General features: G+C 36.6%; 1 protein-coding gene across 22 annotated transcripts in view; it reads left to right on the plus strand.

The window, feature by feature from the left end:
* The window catches only part of HDAC9 (histone deacetylase 9), a 926,898-nt gene that overhangs the window by 267,108 nt on the left and 638,670 nt on the right, over positions 1–21,120 (plus strand). The window contains exon 1 of one of the 22 annotated variants that reach the window (XM_079152293.1): positions 19,446–20,321. The exons of the other annotated variants lie outside the window; for them this stretch is intronic. The gene's annotated coding sequence lies outside the window, so the exon portion shown is untranslated. Of the gene's footprint in view, positions 1–19,445; positions 20,322–21,120 lie in introns of those variants that run through there. 22 annotated transcript variants of the gene reach the window in all.

A 21,120-nucleotide genomic window follows, 5' to 3' on the forward strand; every position in this document is an offset into this window, starting at 1 on the left:
AGATGTAAGAGATCTCACTTCCACAGTGACTGAAGAATTCCTAATGAATCAATTTGAATTTCCTGGAACACCCTTGGATTTGGGTCTTACAGCTGACTCTTATCCAAGAAAACCACCAATGGGAGTAAAATGCCTCTTGCTTCTCCCTCCTTGTGTAGATGAGTGGAGTAATTCATTTTAGTCTCACTGTAGTCTTCTAGTCCCTGAGTAAAATGAAACATTTACTTATGTGAGTAAATACAAATGTGTCACATTTCTAATTTAAAAGCCAGAGTCTCTCGGATTAGTTTTAAAAAATGACACTGCAAGGTTAAAATCAAATAATAGGTTAAAATATATTCTAACTGGTATGTAGTCAAAAAGGAAAATGATAAAACGACTCATGAAATATAAGACAAAAGCATTAAGTAAGGAAGAAATGAACGTATTTTAAACAATTGAAAGAAACACCTATAGTTAAAACACATTTGGGATACTTTATTTACCAAAATCAACACAGAAAATGACATTAAATTGAATAACATTTATTAAATTGTATTGTTGCAGTTAGGTGATTTAAATTAGCAAGAAAGAGACCAAGTCATTATTTGCTTTAGATTTGTCATATATTTGTGAAGGGTATATTATTAAACGAAAGAGAATAGGCTATACAGAGATAAAGGACGCAGTGATTTCTGGGGGTCAGAGGGGCGGGTGTTTCCTTTGCCTCTAATGCAGCTGCCCTTTACCCTCCTGGCCCAGAGGAGGTCCAGGTACTGACCTCATAAAGAAGGGGCAGCAGAATACTTGCTATGTTGGAATCTGTTCATACCTACCTAGGCTTTCATCGCCATTCTGGGAAACTTGAAGTAACAATCTATACGGTCTCAGAGGGCTTTTTCTTTTCACGCTTTAAACAAGCTCATCATTTCCAAAACTGAATCATGATCTGGGAGGAAAGAGCAAATTAGTGTTGGGGGTTCCAAAGTATCTTTGCTTCTAATACTCTGGAGTTCTGGAAAGCTGTCTCTTCATATTTATGAAGCAAAACTTCTGCAGAAGAAGACTAATTGTGTTATAAAAGCAGTTATTCTAAGTCTTTGACAAATGGTTTGGGAAAAAATGTTGAGGATATCGTTAATATGGTTAAATAAATATCTCAAACTAGAAAGAGCACAGTTTACATTATCTGACCACAAAGCAATACAGTATAAATTATTAACAAAGCTTTTAAATAAGAAAAGTACTGGAGACATAAAAGGAAAACCACTGTTCTAAATTTTTGGATCAGAAGAAATCAAAACTGTAATTACTGACAATTAAGAAAATAGTGGCAGTGATGCGATAAAGTACTATAATGTGTGGCATCTGACAAAACTATTAATAGGCAGATTTTAGACCTATCCTTTTTCTACTAAGAAAGAGAGAAAAGAATCTATGTACTCAATACTCAAATATAGGTAATGCTTCTGAAATAATATGAAGGAGCTAATTTTAAAAATAAAATATTAAGGGAGAGACAAATTTAATAGAATAGACAAATCACTTGAAGAGAATGTCTTAGGAAAATCTATGCTGAAATAAAGATCTATGTCAGGACTTGGTAGGACACATAACCTTAGAAAATATTTTAATATTTTACATTTTTTTGTTACTCGTTTCATATTTTTTTGCCTCAGTTATGTGCACTATTGGTTAGTTCGTGGAAAGCTTTAATGCCAGTGATATCTAAGGTTAAATACAAACTTGTGTGTAACATTTTTCTGGTCATAAATAATTTGATTAAGAAGAGACATAAAAGGGCACCCATCCTGCAAAATTTTACATATATATCATAAAGCCACAATAGACTTGAGCTAGAAAATCTAGAAACTAACCCACTTGAGCAGGGATGGGACATTTGTGGCATCTTGTTGCTGTGGCAGACATTCACTGCCAAAGGATGTTGGCACACTTTCCTACTGGGCCTGGACAGTCCTGTGGAGTGCTTAGCATAGGCACTATTTGGCTATCAAAGTTGGCAAGTGTGTTAAAACATCTTGGCACCCATTCAGGCATAAGATAAAAGTGGCATTTAAATTAGTAAAGAAAGGAAGGATTATTTCACAAATGATTCTGGAAGAGCTGGCAAACTCTCTGGAAAAGAAAAAGAGTCCTTTACATTATATACTAAAATAAATTGCAGATGGATCAAAGGGAAAAAAAGAAAACAGGAAAGAGCTCGAAGATAAGATAGATATTTAACTAACATCAAAGTAAAGAAGGTCTTTTAGCATGAAGGCAAAGGATGAAATCAATACAAGAAAAGATTGATAAATGAATTACTACAACATTTTAAGTTTCTTTAAGTCTTGAAAAGCTCTCATTATGAAATAAACTGGGCTTGTTTTATACCATTTTGTAAAAATTGGAAAATATGTATATATACTAAATTAAGTTGAAACACATAAAAATACGTGTATTTAAAATACATGTATTTTAGGCATTCATTAAAGATTGGGAGATTATTGGTCATATTTTTCCTTTTACTGTTTTTGTAATAAATATGTTATTATAAAAAGGAGTATGTATCAGAATGTTGAAGGGCAACAGGCAGTGAACATATTTTTAGTATCTAATATGCAGTGTTTTTACATGCATTATCTTTTAATTTCCTCATCAATCTCTGATAATATGTAATAGGATTCTGTTTTTAAATATCAGGAAGTTGAGGTTCAGTGAGATTAAATAAATCCCCAAAGATCATTCAGTTAGGAAGCAACAGAGGTGGGATTGGAAGCCTGTGGTTGTACAATCCTGTAGGTTATTAGCCAGTGTCAGTTATGGATCTCTGTTCTCCTGGCTATCAGAATTGGAGAAAAAGAAGGGAAAAAAGATGAAGTTTAAACCCAGCTCTGATCTCTCATCAGCAGAAGTAGGGTTATTTTATCCTACTTCTGTGCCTGTCCCCAATTCCTTCCATTCAGTCCTTCAAGCAGGTGGTAAAATCTATATACTTCTCCTATAAGTGATAGGCTTTTGGAGACAAAACATCAGAGTTGGATAAAAACAGAGTGCTCTCTGTCTCTGTTTACCTTCTGCAAAAGTGAGTCTGTGTTTGGAGATAATTCTTCCATCCTTCTTTTTCTGGGCTTACCAACTTGTAAAGCTTGCATTCAGATTCTTATGGTTGCCAAGAGTGTTGATATTGAGAAAGAAAAGTTTATTTCGTTATTGTAGGCATTCTGGAGTTCTTAATTTACATGTTATAGGTGCCTTGCTGCAAAAAGAGGCAGAGTGGTGGAATCAAATGTATGCATTACAGCTCCAGGTAAGAAATAGCACTTCTCTAATGCAGAAGTATTTTGAGACTGTTAATTATACCAGATAGGTGTATGTTCAATAAATCTTTCTTCTCTCGGCATGTGTGCTTCTCAAATCCCATCATTTCTCTTTTGGATAATAGCACCATAAAAAATGAATAAATTTGTGTTAGGATGCTGGTGACTGTAGCCAGTTTTCAGTTTGGGTCTGGAATATGTTAGCCTACTATAATAAGTTTGCATGTATTTTGGAAGGGTATATCGCTATTGATATGGTGTATTATCTCTGACCTGAGTTTGGGGGTCTTTCCTGCTTCTATTCACAGAAGAGTGTTACTTGAAAACATCTCACTAAATATAACAAATTTCAAAATGAATAAAACAAGGGCCATAGTTATATTTAGGGCTTTGTTCCTCTGAAGCTGTTTGCTGACAGTTTTCTTGTAAGTTGGCTTTAAAAAATACCTCTAAACAGCATGATAGTGAGCACTTTGTTGCACAAACAAACCCAATTCAGTGAAGCCTCTGATCCTTTTATTTTTAGGGACAGGATGCGGTATGTAACATTGCAGCCATTATAGGCATTTGTTAAGGACTGGAAGAAAACTTCCCTAGCACAGGGCCTGCTGGGCAACCTGAAGTGTAGACAGTGTTTACTCTCTCTGGGCTTTTTTCCTCCTTCTAAATCTTCAATAGTTTCCTCATTGCTTATCAAAAATAGTCACACTCCATATAGCCCAAGGCTACCTTTAGAGCCACTTTTATTATTTAATGTACCCTTTGTTTCAGCAAAATTATGGCATTTATATTCAGATGATGATGCTTATCTCTTTTTTGTTTCCTTTGATCAGCATGTTTTCTTTTTCCTGCTATAGCTGTCTTACCCATCTCTCTCTGCCTGAATGGCCCAGCAGAGCTTATCCAGGAAGCCTTTGCACATCCCTACATCTGAACATCACAGCTGAATCACTTCTCTCTCCCATATCATGCACCTTGTGCAGTCTCTTTTGTAAGTTTTCTTGCTGGCCCAACTAAGCCAATAGCAGCCCCATATTATGCATGCTGGGTGTCTACATTATGTATGCAGTTTTCCCCCCAGGGTAATTCTTTTTTCCTCCTTACTTGGTTTCTAATTCCTATTGACTCCAGTTTTACACCCTAAAGTGGGGTCTTACTTTCATTGAATTTGCATTGAAAACTTCATTTTATAATTTTTTTTTTTTTTTTTATTTGCAATGACCTCTCCAGGGTAAGTTTTTTGCCATTATATACATCACTTAATACCTTTAGCTGCCATAAGGGCCTTGAGACTAAACCCTAACTTGATACTTGGGTCACTCACACCTTGAACTTGCCTATCTGCCAGAGGAGAAGAATTAAACACTTAAGAGAATATCACATTTAACATTGCTTTACATGAGGTGGTTCCTGAGTCCCTTTTGTGCAGCCTTGTTAGGTAGGGTAATAAAAATGACCTATTATGATTAAGTTACAACTAGAAAGGAGAGTGTTCAGTCCCTTTGGCTACCAGCAAATCTATTCTCACTTCTGTGTATTCCCAGAGTGAAGATTCTCCACTGCCTTCTTTAGTTTATTTAGCTTTGACTGAGATCCATTCATGGAATTTTGACCTAGTGTCTTGGGATGCACCGCATGATCAAATGCATTTTCTGCTCTGAAAGAGATATCTGTCTCTTTTCCTCCCCTAGTCCAGCAGCTCATCAGTTCTTTCCAGTCTGTGCAGCACTCCTCCTGGGCCTGGCCTTTCATGGACATTGTTAATCTTAGATTGGTCTAGTTCTGCTGCTAGGTAAGGAGTGGTGAGCTGAGTTTTTGAGCATAAAAGAAGGCCCAAAGGAAATAATATCTCCTGCTCCAAAGAGTGACTCTCTATCTTTGCCTTAGACAGCTCCTTTTTAAAATAACTTTAACCTTTTCTCTGTTTCAGCATGGGATGAATCAAAGAGGGAATCCTGCTTTGTCAATTTTTTTGGTTCACACTGATTCTGGTTCTCTTTATGTTTATACTGATGCCCCATGGGGAGTCTTGTGTGTATAGAAGGTGCTCAGTTAAATGTTGGATTTATAATCTGCCCATTTTTCTTAATTTCCACATCATATTTTCTTCTCCTATTATAGAAACTGAGTACAATTAAAGCTTTCTCCGAATTGCCTATGTTTTATTTCTCAGTCAGAAGCTTGCAAAGAATATTTTAAACAGTTGTCGTGTGGGCTTTTCCTGAAATGCCATGTCACTCCAAAAGTGATACTCTGCTATTTTGACTACTCATAGAAAATGAGGAAGGAGGTAGGCTGAATAGAGAGAAATTCCAACTGAAATAGTACTCTTGCCAAGCCAGTGGTAGAGGAACGTTGCTTATCTTTAGAATTTTAGAAACAATTAAGGCAGTGTGAACTTTTAAAATCTTTCTTTTCAGTGGCAAAATAAATGATTAAACAATCATAGTTGTTGGCCTAAAGAGAAACCGTTGAATAAAACATCTTCTTTCTGGGTATTTTTGATAGTAATTCTAATGATATGAAGTGGTTATGTGATTTATTGAGATCTATGGGCATTAGATTATAACAATAAATTATATTATCTAATTATTTAAAAACTATAACAGTTTTGTATGTCAGAATAGGTTATAGGGGAAAAAATAATCTATAAAGGAAAAAGGCTTTCCATTCATATTAGATTTTGGTAACCCAATGTTTTTAGTTTTAGATTATAGTAGCAATATTTTAAATTATACATGGAATGCATGTGTATCCACCTTGTCTAGGAGAAAAGAATCTATTTGACTTAATTATGTGGGTTTTTTTCAAAAACAATATAAATATTCTGACTAAAACTACCCTGCTGTGTTTGCCTGTGGCTAAGATAGTCAAATGATGCTAAATTGTTCACAGACATTATTTTATCCCCAATTTTTTCCAAAATTGCTTCCATGAACATTTTCATGTTCTCTGTAGGCCCTGTCATAACTCTCTGGGACATTCTCCCTCTGCCATGATCCTCTCAGAGCACATCTGAAGTGGGAAGTGGGGTAGGTGCCTATCTTTGGGACTACCTGGCTTCTGGAGGCACCTTCCAATTAGTGAAGTTTTTATCTTTCTTTAGTACCAGGGATTGAACTTAACCACTCAACCACTGAGTCACATCCCTAGCCCTATTTTGTATTTTATTTAGAGAAAGGGTCTCACTGAGTTGCTGAGGCTGGCTTTGAACCCCTAATCCTCCTGCCTCCCTCTCCCAAGTCACTGGGATTACAGGTGTGCACCACCCCAACCATTAGTGAAGGTTTGGAACCCCTGTGTTGTTTTTCCTATAAAGATGGAAGAGGAATGAAGGAAGAAAGGAAGAAGTGTTTTTTTTTTTTTTTTTTTTTTTTTTAGGTTTGTTTTTTTGTTTCTTTTTTTTTTTTTTTTTTTTTTTTGAGGACCAGCTTCAAATACCTATTGAAGACACTGATGGGGTAGTCTGCCTCCTTTACCATAAACTCTAGTTTCTTTAGTGGTTCAGTTCACTCAGAAATTTGTAGGTTCTGACATATTGCTTCCAGTCAGTTCAATGGTCAGGAGAAACATTCCAAGTTTTTCAAAACATAGTTCTTAACTCTGCTTTATTCCTTCCCTTCCATCTCTGTGCTTCTTTCTTATTTTCCTGTGGCCACTCGGAGTCCATCTGAAAGAATGGAGTAGGGGAAGTGGTAGAGGTGGCACCATCTACAGTATTTTTGTTGTCACAGACTACACTTGGGAATTTTTAATGGACTTTTGCTGTTCAAGGCCTTTTAGCATTGTATTTGTTTTCACTCTTTGGGAATGAAACACAGTCTGATTTTTCAGTTCTATGAAGTTCCAGATTTTTACGATATTTCTGTCTACAGACTAGTTCAGTTTTATTCAGATTAATCTTTGTTTCTTGTCATATCTTGTAAAAAGCAGTAAGGAACCAGGAATGCACAAGAACATCATGGCCTTTTGATGTCTCTTCCTCTAGAACTGCAGTTTCTCCAGGCACTTGGATTGCCTTTTGAGTAATTGTAGGCTTGAGATATATTAAATGGTTATTCTCTGGCATGGGCTGCCAGCCTTTCAGCTTGCTACATCTGTCTTCTTTCCACTAGATTATGACACAGAGCTGATATTAAGGTTTTGGGTCTTTGTTGCAATCCCATTCTATTTCAAATTGTCAATTCTGATTCTCTGTTGAGCTACACTAGGTGTGGCAATTTAGTACAAAATAATGAGTGGAATAAAATAGTGACATGTTATTCCTCATTTTATGAGTCCTGGGGTTATAGGCCTTTCGGTCAGCACAACTGCTCTCTTCTTCTCTGATGTTCAGGGACCCATCTTGAGGTAGTTCTGAAATCTTCAGCCCATAGCTTCCAGTGCTGTTCAGAACATCTGCATCCCAGGCATGAAAGGGAGATGGAATCTGGAAGAATGCTAGTCATCATTCCGCAGAGCCTGGAGCAAGAATGGCATGTGTTACCTTTGCTCAATTTCACTGGGGAGAATGATGTCACTTCTCCTAAATATACAGGAGATAGGCCTGTGTGTGACAGAGGAGAAATGCTTTTAGTGGCTAACTACTAGTGGCATCTGCCACAGGATGATGGGAAGGAATTTCTCCATGTCAAAGTTGGAAAAAGAAAATGAGCACCTTAAAGGCAACTGGACTAGATGATAAGGCACCAAAAGGTGAACATAATACCCTTACCTACTTATTAATAGTATGTGATACTATGAAGATGCAACTATTTTGAGGTTTTTTTTTTTATTTTTATATGTATAGCAAGGGAAAAGAGGAGATTAATCCAAGTTACCTTTGTGTTCCTATACTTCAAGAGTTTATGACTTCCTGAGGATAGAGTTTTTTTTTTTAATTTATTTTGAAATATTGTGAACTTGACTAACATGTTCTCTATACACATCAATTAATGTAGTTGTTTTGAAAAAAAAAATAAGGTATGTTTAGATCTCAGTTGTGCTGGCCCTTAAATGAAAGACCACACACAATTGCACACACATGCACATGTGAGTTCAAAAAAGAGGCAGTCGGGGATGAGATGAGAGATGAAAACTGAAAGTTTATGCAAAGGTTTGCCAGTGATTTTCTTGATCTTTGTTGGGAACAAATTTAGCTGTATTTATAAGTAATGTTTATATAAAGACTAGACTTAATTGTATAGAGATTATGTGGTGACCATCCCCTAGAAAAAAACTGGTAGAGCTGGAGAGATTTCTTCAGAATTATAGCTAAAATACCAGTAGGGCAGCAAGTTCTGTCTCTCAAAAATACTGGCTCCTAGATGTAGACAAGGTGATCTTTTGATCTTAGATGGTTGGTTTTATTCTTACTTTCAACCACCTCCCAGATCAGGCTGCTTTGCATGTCCCTCCTGAATTTCTGTAGTGGGTTTGTAAAGGCTGCTAATATCTCACCACTTTAAAATATTCTGTGGCATACTTTTTTTCCTGCTCATGAAAAGCTTAAATTGTTACACCTTGTCCATAGGATACATTTTGAGATCCCTCACTATCTGTGTCAGGCAGCACCTGACTCAGAAGCCAGAGGACTTTAGTTCTGCCTCTGGGTTTACCTCTAACTAGTTGTATGATCATGGAGAAGTCACTGAGGGAACTGTAAGTGTCAACATCTGCTCTGTGAAGCAATAGCTATTCTTGGTCAAAGAAGATTAGAAAACCTTGTGCTCTATATCCTTTTTTAAAAATAATAATTATTATTTTTAATATCTTTTTTAAAAATTTTATACAGTACTAAGAATTGAATCCAGGGCCTCACACATGCTAGGCAAGTGCTCTACCACTGAGCCACAACCCCAGCCTTACATCCTTGTCTTAGTATTATAAAATTATATGATGATGTATTGTAAAGTTTCTGAGAAATCCTGCTGCAAAGTGGACCTGTTTACCTGGATTTAACCTTCCTACCATTCTGGAGTTGACCGTGAGATTCTTTTACTCACACAGCACATCAGTACTGGAAGCAGTGTTCCCCAGAAGCTGCAAATGGAAAAAGCGAACTACTTTTGATGACAATAGGGACCTCCCCCAAATATTCTATTTCTTCCTCACTCTCATTTAATAAAAGTGGCAGCTCTGGAGTAAAACACTTGGGTATAAATCCAAGAACTTGCTACATGGGTAGGCTTGGGAACATTACTTAGTTCCTCAGTTTCTTTTGTCAAGTGAGGGCAAAGAAAGTTTTCCCTTATGGGCTTGTTTTCAGGACATGTTGAGTGACATGCATGTTTACTGCTCAGAGCAGGGCTTGGCATGATGTAAGTCTTGAGTTAATTTTGTTTACATCATTATTCACACTCTTCTCCAGGTACCTTTTACTTTCCTGTTCTTTTATCTTTTCCCTAACATCAAATGACTTTATCATCCTCATAACTTAGCTAACACCTTTTTTTGAACAAAGGGAGCAACACACAGTGAGAAGAGAGGTTTTTAGAGTTACACATATTTGTATTCACATCCCAGAACCACAATTTGTAAGTTTTGTCACCTAAGCAAATTACTCTGTCAACCTGAACCATAGATTTCCTACAAACTGGGCTTATTATGACCAGCTCATTTTCTGTGACTATTCAATTAGTTATTCTCATTATCTCTCTTCTCCCTTCTTTCTCTCATGCACACACACACCATATACATATATATATTTTTTTTTTCTGTATGGATGGCATTAATCTCAGTTATTGGCATGCATAAGTATTTGGTAAATGGAAACTGTTGCCCTTACTGTAATTGTACTATTATGAGCTTAAATCCCATTCTCACACTCTCACATTCTCCAACACCTGCAGTCCAAGTAATGTAAAATTTCCCAGAACTATAAGATTTTCCCTCCGTGTATTACGCATCCACATTGTTTTATTGTTGACATATTTTACATTTTGCTTTATTAGCAACAAAGTCTTTGAAGTCATGCTTTTTGTTTTTCTAGAGGATATGGTATTTCACTTTTCACTTGAGAGGGCTTCAGTTGGATATCATTTAGCCAAGAAGCAGCCAGAGGAGAGTGGAGGAAAGTAATTGAATATTCTTTCTGTTGATCCTGTCTATTTGCTAGACTTGACATTCAGACTTAAGAGTTCACTGAAAGGCTCAAAAGGATGGTAAGTACTGAATGTGTTTGGATATGATTGAAAAAAAGTAATTGAAAAGATTAATAAATTACCCAGATTTTTGCCAAGGTTTATAAAAAAATTAAGTGTGGAGATACACATAAATTTTATGGGAAATAGAAATGAATACAACACTGATTTAAGAAAGATGTTAAAATAAAAAATATGACAACTATGTGCTGATAATTTTTAAAACTTAGGTAAAATGGATTTTTTTTTAGAAAAAGGAAAACATTGTCACAAGATGAAATAGAAAACCTAAGATTCATTAAGCACCATACAAATCAATTTAGACTACAGGGCTGAATAAACTAAACTAGTCAAACTTATAAGAACTCTCCTGGACAAGAAATAAAACATAAAATTGGTTAAAATTAGAATTAGAAAAACGAAGAGTTTTGCAGGAGAGGTAATTTTGACCCAGTAGGACTGGGGAGGTTATCATAAGGTGCATAAGCTGTGCTTGGTAAAGGAGAGGAGGAAACAAAAGATATATGAAGCAAATATGGCTAAATAATAACCTGTTTTAAACCAGGCATACTTCTCATATTATTTTTGTTACTTTTCTAGATATTTAAAATATTCCTAAATTTCAAATTAAGTTTTTAAGAGTGGGTGAGGTGAGGTGAGGAGAGAGAAGGATTTAGGATGGGGAGGAATCCTTTATGTGGAGTACATTCTTATTTGGAGCACAGGAGGAGAGTGAGCTGAATTAAAGCCACAAAACTCTGGAGTATTCGAGAGTCCCCTGTTTCCCATTCCTGCCCTGACAGAGGTGCTTTAATACCCTAGATGCTAAAAGCTCAGGAAGTTTATGTTGCTGGGTTTTTTTTCTTTGTTTTGATTTGTCTTTTTAAGTGAAATCACTTTGGCCTTCCTTTTCTTGGTTGTGGGAAATTGTGTCAGTGAAAATTTCCTACAGGCTGCTTAAAAGCAAGGCATGAAACAATGGGCCTTTCGTGTGGCAAGTGAGATTCGCGTGGGGTAGTACTTAGAACTCAATGTGAGTTATTTTTATTTCCATTCATAGACATGTCTCCGTGAAGTTCAAATTATCCCTTGGACAGTAGAAAGCAGTCTGTTAATTTAAAGCTAGACTTTTTTGGTTCCATAAAGCCAAATTTAGGATGGATTTCAAAAGCTAAATAAACAACAGTCTACCTCCCCATTAAAAATGAGTGTGTCAGGTTTCTGTGTACTTAAGTCTTTAAATAATCTCCACTTAGCATTTCTGCAAGGACCTTAAATATTTAGGAAGAGGCTGGCCTCTACAGTCATACCTTGTTTGTTAAAGGGACCATCAGAGGTGGGGAACTTCTTAATCTTGTTACTAAAATCTTGTAGGCATCTCGTTGATTTTAACGTATTAAAAATGGAGACTGAGAAGGCTGTGCTTAGTGGTGGTGGTGTGGGGATGAAATACCAAGAGAGAGCAAAGGCTATAATTCTTTGAGTTCAGAATCATTTTTGTATATAATGCCATAAAATATTATTTTAAAAAATTAGTTTATTTTTAATAAACAAAATTAGACTTTAGAGCAATAACCTGCATTTTGACTTTTAATATGAGTTCCTGTGGAATTCTTGGGTACATGTATTTGGATCCTGCTTTGGAAATTCTGATGTGGTAGTTTAAGTAGTGTGTTTGCCCTGCATGGATATGCGTGTGCACTGTGCACGTGTGTGTGTGTGTGTGTGTGTGTGTGTGTGTGTGTGTGTGTAAAGTTCCAGTTATTCTAAAGCAGATCCTAGGATCAAGGGCCAAGGGCTATTATACTATGCTAAATTTTAGAAATTCATTCTAAGAATTACACTCTGCAGATTGCCTGCATGGCAAGCTGTAGCAAGCTTTATTGGAACTGTTTGTTTTATGCATAAATGTGTCATTTCTTGTATCAAAGAACACTTTACAAATCAAAAAGCAGCATAGTTACTTATGTATTTATTAATTAATAAGCACTTTAGTTTTTTTTTAAGATTTTCATTTAACATAATTTAACAAAATGAAACAGAACTTCCACTGAGTTAAATAATAAACATAAGACATTTAGCATTGATCTGGTTATGACAGTTCACATGGTTTACAGAAAAATTTTGGCCAAAATGATAATATAGCAATTTTAGAATGTAGATTTAAATTAATAATGGTGCTACATTTGACATTCTACTGAAGAAAGTATTTTTAAACTGTTGTGGCATTTGGAGATAGGTATGATAAAATGGACAGACCATGAAAGTTAAAGTTAAGTTCAGGCCTTCCCACTAGCTGTGTGACCTGGAAAGCAATTTAGCCTTAAAATAGGGCTTATCAATCTTATAAGATTATTTTAAGGGGTAAAGGAGATAATGTGTGAAAATGCTGCATAAAAAGACATCAGTATCATTACTTGTTTGGATTGGGTTTTGCACTTCCTGTTGGAAATGTGCACATGGGCATGTCATGTTGTACTTTTGTGTTTGTAGATTCTGGAATTGCAGAAGAAATTTATTATATCAGGTATCTTTCATATTTATATTTTTAACAACATAATACTTGAAATAGTATCTCTGTATTGGGAAGGACAGCATTCTTTGTTAGGGTGTTCTCAAGTATGATTATTCTCTCAGAAATTAGTTTTCTTTGATATTACTTATGACTCGAAAAGATACAGTCCATGTGCCTGAAACGTGTCATTGTCAACACATATTGGAATTTTTTATTTAACACTATAAACTCTGACCACTGCTCTCCCAAAGCCAATACCTTATTTCCAAGAAAAAGCCTAAAGCTTTTAATTGTGTCTCAAAAAATCTAGAGTTGTAGAATTTAATACTGACATCATTAACATTTAATACAGTTTTTCTACATGATAAAACTTGGGAGGTGCCTTTTTTCAAAATCTACATATTAGTCAGTAACTGATTCTAGTTTAGATTTGGTTTCTCACATGACAAATTACAATATTTTGAAATATTAATTTTATTAAGAAGGATGTAGGGACAAGGCGTTCTTTATGTACAATTACTAGTTGAGTATCCTAAGTGGCCCCCAAATTGTCATTTCTTTGTGTCTCCACTCCCTATCTGCCCTTCCTCACTTTTCCTTCTCCCCCACCTCCATTTTCCCAGTCTTCCTTCCCTTCCTGCTACAAGGGTTTACTGAGGGGCATTATGTGCCAGGCACTGTATTGGGCACTGGCACTGGAAGTAAATATGAATAAGAAACACAGAGTCATTCCTACTCATAGAGAACTTATGTTCTAGGGAGAGATGGACGTTAAATAGAGTTTTTAAAAATTATACAAACACACACACACACACACACACACTGATTACAGAAGCAGGGGGCAGTTATAGAGGGAACAGACAGTGATGTGAATGGACTCACTGCATGTAACACAGGATGTACAGTTAGGCCATCAGTAACCTCAACAGCTTGGAAACAGAGGAGCTGGCATCTACCCTTCGCCCCACCTTGCCTTCTCCATATATTCCCCTCTCTAATTTTATTTAACCTTTGAGGCTGCTCTTGTGTTTTTATTTGAACCCCATTCTAACCCTGTAAATTGTTTTAAAGGATGGAGGTCAAGGTGCTAATTTTTACCCTTGACTGGTACTTTTCAGGGATGGTGCCCCAGAGTTTCACACTCCTTTATGGAGACCAAGCTTAAAAATTTCAGGTGTCTGATTAGTGGTGATAATCACGTTCAGTCAATATATTAAAGACTGCAAAATCTTTGGAATTTTACTTGAGAAAAGTGCTTCAGTTAGTATGTTCACACAAACTCCTCTGATTCACTTTTAGGTCAAAGGTTGTCATCTTGTAAAACAAATTTCTTTGTCATTTATTTTTTTACTTATATAATACCTTCTCTCCTAGTTCCACTCCTAACTGCCAGATTCAACCTAACTAAGAAAAATTAATCCTCTTTTGGAAAAGATAATTTTTGTTTCCTGACTTGGAGAGAATACAGTTCAAATGTGTGAAAGCAAGTGATTAAGAAAAATATGGATGTGAATAAAACAGAGGACATGCAGGTTTTAAGTGGATGAAAGAATGGATGTCAAAGGCAGTGGTCATTGTATGTTCAAGTCCAGATCTAGTTTATCAAAGAAAGGAAAATGCTAGTGCCACAGCAGCACCAAGCTAATGCAGCTCTTTATTGGTTAAAATATGGTGTGTCATCAACTTAGAATGGAGTGAAAGTCAAGCAAATGCTTGTTTATTACACAAAGAAAAACGTCGTGGAATCTGAAAATAGCAGTGTGAAATCAATAACGCTCTTGCATCATGTAGGATCAGCATAGTGATTATTCCCTAGGTAAATGCTTTTGGTAATTTATTTACTGTTTTTGCAAAATGTAAACATTACCATCACCTCTTGAGAAAATATCTAGGTTCCTCTCCTCCCAGTAGATGTTAATGCAAAATTCTAAGACATTCTTCAGAAATGCAATCTGCTTTTAAAAATTCATGTAATACATGGACAAAGTAAAATACAAGGGGTTTTCAAACATTCTGCCATATGGATATACATTCTCTGTGACATCCTCCCCTCATTACCTGATAACAAAAACCCAGTTGTAGTGAGATTTACATCAGAGTTGAAAGACAAAAATTTCGTGTTCCCAATTATTAACCATTTAATTGTAGGACTAAAACAGTCAAGAAGCCCAGACAGGGAGCTCTTCTGTGGCCTTTAACAATGTCACATAGTAGCAATACTCCATACCAGGTATTGCTTGTATATTTCATCCTAGGAAAGGGGAACTGGAAGGGATACTGGTAATCATGAATTCAACTCTGGCACCTTACAGTTGAGGAATCTGAAACCTGCTGAGGTAAAGTGTTGCTTTCCAAGGTTACAATAGTCAATCTTAAATTCCAAATTTATTTCAAAGTAAATTTGTATTCCAGGGTGGCATAATTTATTTCTGAACTCTAATCCTAGAAGGCATCCCTTGTGGCTTCAAATTATGAATGTTTTGACAACTGCTTCAAAGTACTGACCTTCAGTTTACACTATTTCAAAATAAGCATAACTATTCTAGATAATGCTCCCAAAGAGCAATCACAGATAAGCATTATTTGATAATGAACCCTATCAATTTTTTGATTGATTATTTTTTTTCACATTTTAGCTGATGTCTTCTTGAAGAAAGTATTTTCATTGTGAATATGGGTGAAACAAGATTTTGTTGTTGGAAAACTTTTATTTAGATCTCAGAAAATACAGTACTGCTTTAAAGTTCATTTGCTTTTGTTTTTCCTTTTGTTATATCATTTCAGACTTTACCGTATTGGCCAGGTCTTTGATTAGAGACATTAGTGAACTTTGTAGATCTGTAGATTGGACAAGTGGAAAGATAGAGGGCTGTTAGTGTGAGTCTGGACTCACTCAGTGTTTGACCTGTGTGAGCACATTGGATTCTTTAAGATGTATTCAGTCATAATTTTATCATTTAAATATGACTAAACTGTGTTTAGCCAATTCTGATACATTTTTAAAAAGAATGTGCTGCTGAGCTAAGACTCTATATGCCATATTTCAGCCCCAAGCAGATTTTTATGACAAAGTAATAAACCCCTGGAAACAGGTTTATAATGGAAAATGCAACTTGACCTTAACTAAAGGAGCCCAAATGCACCTTACAAAAAGGCTCATTTTTGAAACAAACGAAATCTCTTTCTCCCAGGGGTGGTGTCACAGGAGAAAGGTGTATAATAATAGTTGTATTTACCATAAATACCTAACATATTTTATGATGATTTGATTGTATTAAAAAATTTCACCTTATAGATTTTAATAAAGCTGCCTATGTGCAAAGTTATTGCAGTTGGATTTCTTTTCTTTCGTCCACTAGTCTCAGTGGAAAGAAGCAAGCAACTCTTATAAAAGGCTTTAGTTTTTAGTACCTGGTTAATAAAAAATAATTTCCTCTTCTTTGGACTTGTTCATGAAGCTGAAAAATGACTCCGCAGGTCAGTGGTGTGTGGCAAAGCTAATTTCTATAAGCTTTTTATCAGGTGGTACTGAGTAAAACAATATGGGGAAACTGAAAAACCCACCCTACTGTACCAAATTTACAAGGGTGAGAGTTATCCCTGGTGTCACAAAAAGGGGAAAAAAAGTGAGATTTTTTTTCTTCTTCTAGATTTTTAGTGTAACAACGAAAAAAATCTGTGATATAAAAGGTACAGAAGGAAAAACTAAAGCGTATGGAAAATTTCAGCTAAATTTAGCTTTTAAAAATTGATGTAAATGGCACTTATTGTTTAAAACACAGTAAAATTCAACTTTTATTTATTGAGTTGTTGACCAGGGAACTCACAGTAATAAGGGTGAGTGAGGTGATCCATATCAGAGCAACCTGGAAAGGGATTGCCATTCAAATAGGAATGCTCCTCTGTGAGGTGCCTTTTCCCCCAAGCATCACATTTCTCAGAGCATTAGGAGGACATTCTGATCAAGAAGAATGAGGCATCTTCCCTTGAGGTGCAGTAGAGTGTTTGCTCTGTGTCTTGCAAAACTGAATAGAGGATTATCATACCCCTCCAGGATATTGACAGGCCAACTTCCAGGAAAGAAACTGGGAGCTGGGCCGAATAAAGTGCCCAAGCTCTTGTGTAATGGCAGCCCTGCTCCCAATAAGCTCAAAATCACATTTCTTTCTCTAGCTCTTTAGGCTGGGGAATTGCAAGGATGCATTGAAATAATCTCTGCTTAGGAGGCCACAGGTTCCATTCTAACTATCCTTGAGCCCAAAAGAAGAAGCAAACCCCAGGAATTTGGAGAGTTGATAAGTGAGTCCATCATTTCTATTTCAGCAGCTAGCTTGGAGAGTTGGAGATAACATTAGATGGCAGAAGGAACATACTGCTTGGGGCCATGTCTCAGATGAAGGTGACAAGAGCAAAACGGTTACAAAGCTTTTGGAAGAGGTGGCCAAAGAATTTGTTTTCCTTTTTTAAATTTATTTGACAGAACAGTAAGGCATGTGATGTGTAGAAGTGAGAGAGAGACATTTGGATTGTCAGGTTATGATATAAAAAACTCTCACATACCAATGTTCAGCAGTTGTACACTTGGTGATGTAGCAGTTGTGCACTTAGTGATAGGCAGGCGGAAGGGCATCCCCTACTCCTGACCTGGGAGATAGGTGGTAAGGATGGTGTGGCTGTTGAAGGGGCTGGGGTGTGAAGGCATTCCCTCCCAGCAGATGGCTTCTTAATTTCACAAAAATTGAAAGAATGGTCATTTACTGAGAGGGGGTTGAAGAGGTATGAATGAGAATTTGAAGAGAATGGATAAGAAGGAATCAGGTTATGGTGTGGGAGAGGATGTGACAAGTGACACAGAAAATTAAAAGCCCTGCTTCAATTTATGTGTGTCAGTAGAGAAGGAGAAGATGAATTAGATGGGTGAGGCAGAGGACAGCAGGTGTGATGAAAGCAATTAACCTAAGACCTAGTAAAGGAAGGGTGGCCTTCAGTGACAATCCAATTCAAGAACTGGTGATCTTGTCATACAAGTCTCCATTTTGCATTTTGCAAAACTAATTTCCTCTTAGATTCCCTTTTCCTATTGTAGTGGGGTGTGAGAGTTTCGGTTGGACCATCAGCTAACAAAGGGGGATATGAGTGTTCAGGATGAGTTACCAGATACTAAAAAAGCACAGGACAAATTGAACATCTCTAAACACCTGAAACCTAAAGTGCTTCCAAATCCAAACCTTTTGAGTGCCGACATGATGCCACAAGTGGAAAATTCCATCCCTGACCTCATGTAACACGTTGCAGATAGAATGCAGACACTCTAAAAATTATATACGAAATTACCTTCAGGATCACATGTAAGGTGTATATAAGACATAAACGTATTTCACATTTAGACTTGAGTCCCATCCTTAAGATATCTTATTGTTATATGAAATATTCCAAAATCTGAAAAAAGCTGAAGTCCAAATACTCTGGTGCTAGTTATTTTGGATGAGGGATACTCATCCTGGAGTATAATTTGTGTAAGCTATGCTCAGTACCTTAAGTGTGGTATGAAAACGATAGGAAACTCTTCCACCTAAACTTAATTATTTTAGGCCATTTATGGCTCCTCTGGAGTTTTGTAGTCTTCCTGCATTTTGTCCAGCTTTTGATACTTTTTAATCCTTTTGGTTTTGGCATGTCAAAGATTTGCTCTTTGAAAACTACCAGAAGTTGGTATTTTTATGAAGTGTTACACATTTATATTGTGACACAGTTTTGAAATTATAGGCTGAAAGGAAATAAAATGACTTGATGATCTCCTCCAGGACTCTGTGAAAACTATTTATACTAGAGGAAAGGACAGTTCTCTCTTATCTTTATACTCTCTCCTTTCTAATCTGTACATATCTACTGGGCACCCCTTCTCATCTTCTCTCAGCTGCTTGACAGGATTTTATAACTGTTTATCTCATTTGGAGATGGAGTAGAGAAGAGGAGGGAGCAGCCCTGCTAGGTTTCAGAGCTGTGTTCTTTTGCAAAACATCCAACTCTTCTGGACCCTTAAGCTGGGGGTTTGAATATCTTTTATTTAGGGCTATACTTATTTATTATTTACTTTTGGTGTGGGGATAGACCCCACCCATGCTCTATCCGTGCCTCAGCCCCTCAGCCATATTTAAAGCCATGGAGTTTGTCATACTGGGGTAGTAGTGACAGGGATGGGGAATAACCTAATAGTTAAGTGCATTTAATAAACAATGATTAGTGACATTGCCTCTTGTCAAAACTGTATGCAAGCCAGGTGTGGTGGCGCACTCCTATAATCCCAGTGGCCCAGGAGGCTGAGGCAGGAGAATCACAAGGTCCAAGCCAGTCTCAGCAACTTAGCGAGGACATATGCAATTTAGCAAGACACTGTCTCAAAATAATACATTTTTAAAAAGACTAGGAATGTGACTCAGTGGTTAAACACCCCTGGGTTCAATCCCTGGCACCAAACACACACACACACACACACACACACACACACACACACACACACACACACAAAATTGTATGTGAAAACCCTGCAGTGGTTTTACCTTACTTGCATCTGATATGGTTTAAACTCCTTAAATGCATGAGCCTTCAAAGAACCCCATCAAACTTTATTCCTAGCCTCCTTTCCCTTTTTGCTTGCCCAGTTACTACGCATAGTTCACAAGCTGTTGTTACAGCCTCTGGCAGTTCCTCTGGCTTTTTATTTTCTTTTATCAAAATTTTACCCACACTGAAAGATGCAAGATGCAATTCTATTAGAACTTTTGTTGATGTTTTCAATCTGCTGTTTCCTGTTTACTCTTTCATTGGCTTTTATTTGTACTGTCCTTTTTTGCATTTGGCATATTCACTTCCTGATTTTATGGCTGTTTATATCCTTGTTTCATATCTCTCTCACCAATCTATTTGGCAAATGTCTTAAGTACCTTTTTGGGAAAGGATTATTTATTAAGCACCAATCTTGCATTAAGCACCATGGGTGACTTGGGAGTGGATACTAAAGAAAAATAAGTCTTTCTTTCCCATTCTTCAGTTCTCAAGGATCTTTCAGTCTAAGCAGAGGTACAACAGGGAAGCAGATTATATCAAAATAATGTTATCAGTGTAACAATCCAGGGATCTCAAATTATTCTGGAAACAAAGTAAGTCACGTGGCCCAGGATGAAGAGTTCAGAGAGGGTTTCTTAGAGGAAAAAGCTCCTAATCAAACTTAATGGTTGAATAGGAGTTCATGGAGGGTTTTGAATATGAGCCCAGGGTGGGGAGAGTTCTGGGCAGAGGAAAGAAAGTTAGCAAAGGCAGGAAGGCAGGACATAGCCCGGCGAGTAGAGGAACCACAACCTTCTCAATAGGAATGAAGTAACCATGGTAAGATTGGGTGAGGTGGGGGATGAACTTGGAATGGAAAACAGAAACCAGTTCATGGAGGGTCTCAAATCCAAGCCAAGGAGCTTGGTTTTTTATCCAAAATGTCTTGGCATTCCCTCAGAAGGTGACGTGAAAGAGATGTGTGAGGGGCCTAAGATTGTTGGTTTAGAGAAAGCAGTGCGGTGACAATCTGAATCATTACTGTGGAAGTAGGGAGCGGGTTAATATTTGGAATTGCTGGTGCTTGGAGTGAATCTCGTATACAACACAGTTGAATGAAAGGTTGCTTTCATGCTTTTCTTTGATGAGGCATCACTTTCAAGAACAAACTCAATCAAAAGCAATGTACATTATGTTAACCTTCAGGGAGAAAATTTTGGGTAACATAGCAAGTCTAAAAAAAATCCACAGGAAATTTGATGTTCTAAACAGAGTGATTATATAAAATGCTGGCTGTGGCTGAGGCAGATGCAATCAGAGAATTGCATAGCTGTGAGTCAGAGTTGGGTTGGTCCTTAAAGTCCTCTGCTTGATAGTAAATCAGTGGCTTGGGGAAATATGTTTACGTTTCACTTCTTACTGTATATCTGATTACATGTTTTGAGAATTGGATAGAAAATATCTTTATTTACAAATTTGGAGCACAGAATTATATTGACTACATGTATATACAGGCTTAAATTTCCCGTTAAGTGTATAAATACAGTGAGGTATGTATTTACATAATAAGATATTTCTAATTTGCCATTTTATTTCAGTTAGAAACATATCCAAGATGTAATGAAATTCAATAACTCTA

This window comes from Sciurus vulgaris, assembly GCF_902686455.1.
Source record: "Sciurus vulgaris genome assembly, chromosome: 8".
Taxonomy (NCBI): domain Eukaryota; kingdom Metazoa; phylum Chordata; class Mammalia; order Rodentia; family Sciuridae; genus Sciurus; species Sciurus vulgaris.